Here is a 2,309-nt window from a genome sequence, read left to right on the forward strand (position 1 = left end):
CACATGGCAGCTAACAACCATCTGCAACTCCAGTTCCAGGGGATCCGACTTCCTCTTCTGACCTCTGCTGGCTTTGCATGACACACATGCACCTGTATACATGTAGGCAATGTACTCACACACATAAAATAAAAAATAAAATATTTTCTTGAAAAGAAGAGGAAGAGGAGGAGGAGGAAGAAGAAGAGGAGGAGGAGGAGGGGAGGAGGAGGGGGAGGAGAAGGGGGAGAAGATGAGTAATGGTTGATGAATAGATGATGAATAAGCTGGTAGGTAGATGGATAAAGATGATGGTGGTGGTGGTGATAAATGGGTGGATAGTAGATGGATGAACAGTGGATCAGTAGGGAGAAAGACAGGCGATTCCTCTTATGGAAGGAAGGAAAGGTGGACAGATGAATGATGGATGGAGGGAAAGGTGGGTGAATATGTAATAAGTGGTGATGAAGATGGATGAAGAAAGATGAATGGGCAAATGAAGGTAGGAAAAGATAGGTGACCAGATGATGAAGCAGCATACGGACAAGAGAGAGACAGATACACAGGAAGATGATTGGACAAGTGACAGACAGACATAAGGATGGGTGATTGACAGATGTGGCATGGGGTGGTGGGATCTGATGAAGGAAGCAGCAGAGAAGAGGCTAAGCCATGCTGAGATGGGGCAGGCAAGGCTCCTTTAAGGGGTCTTCAGATCCTACCAAAGAGAGATGGCCATTGTCAGGAGAGGGCTTGAGTGGTTGGTCCCTGGGCAAGAGGGAGCAGCAGGCTTTTGTGATTTGGGGGATGGACCAGTTTGGTCATTTCTCATTGTCTGTGGCATGATACCCAAAAATGTTTTCCCTCTCACACACAAACATCCTGGATTTGAGGTCTGCAGGCTGACGGACAGAGCTTTAACCCAGGAACTTCTAGCATCTCCCACTGTTGATGACATCCTCATGCAGAAACATCTTGGCCTCACAGTTTGGTCTGGGCATTGTGATCAGGCTGAAGTGCTGTAGATGCTCAGGCTGCCAGGAAAGCGCTAGGCAGGTGGAAGAAACACACGTCTGCCCTAAAGGTCAGCAGGCCACGTTCACCCTGTGATGCAGTCTTGAACAGAACATTCATGAGTTATCAGCTTGTCTTCATGCAGAGCTGGGGAGAGTCTGACCCGAAGGTTGAGGCTGTAACATTAACACACACTACGGAGACAGAGACACCAAGCTCTTTGTCCCATCTCCATCTCCCACTGTTGATGACATCCTCATGCAGAAACATCTTGGCCTCACAGTTTGGTCTGGGCATTGTGATCAGGCTGAAGTGCTGTAGATGCTCAGGCTGCCAGGAAAGCGCTAGGCAGGTGGAAGAAACACACGTCTGCCCTAAAGGTCAGCAGGCCACGTTCACCCTGTGATGCAGTCTTGAACAGAACATTCATGAGTTATCAGCTTGTCTTCATGCAGAGCTGGGGAGAGTCTGACCAGGAGGTTGAGGCTGTAACATTAACACACACTACGGAGACAGAGACACCAAGCTCTTTGTCCCATCTCGGTCACCATCCACTGTCTTCAGGCTCCAGTGAAGAGTCCATGATTTTTGCTAAAGCATCCTCATGTTCTGGGATGTCATCTAGGCAGCTTTTACCATGAACCACAGGGCAGAGGGGTGTTGGTGACGTATTGCCCAGCTGTGTGACCTCTAGGTTAGTGATTTTTTAGGTAAACTAAGAACAAGCGAAGCAAGGGGGCTTATTTGGGTCTCCCTTCAGTGACACCTTGCCCTGTGTCTTAGTTTCACCTGTCACTTGTCAGCCATCTGGAGGCCTACTAGATTTTTCTTGACCTAGTCATAAGTGGCTCATAGTATGTACACCTGACCTTGTGGCCATATCTGCTGTTGTATGAGGAAGCTGTTCAGGTAGAAAGTTGGAGGCTCCTCCCTGCAAAAAAAAAAAAAATCATGTTTTTAACACACAATGGAACACATCCATACAGAGGCAAAAAAGAAAAAAAAAACCTACTACCCTATGCTTAACATTATAAGAAGGTGCAAATCATGATATCTTTGACATAATTTAAATTTTTAATTTCCTACATGCCAGCCACAGTGAACACACCTGGGAAGACCTACCTTTTCTGGTTTTTCATTAAACAGAAAACCTTGGTAAAATTTCAACTCCTCGAAGACACAGCATATCACAGAAATGGCACAGTTGTACGCAGCACAATGATAAAGTCTTCTCTTTTCCAGGAACTGGCTCTCCCCTGCCATGTTCTCTGTAAATGCGTCATAGCACAACCTGCCGAGCAGATCCAAGTTATGCA

The sequence above is a fragment of the Nannospalax galili genome, unplaced genomic scaffold (genome assembly GCF_000622305.1).
Source record: "Nannospalax galili isolate Female #2095 unplaced genomic scaffold, S.galili_v1.0 scaffold16016, whole genome shotgun sequence".
Taxonomy (NCBI): Eukaryota; Metazoa; Chordata; class Mammalia; order Rodentia; family Spalacidae; genus Nannospalax; species Nannospalax galili.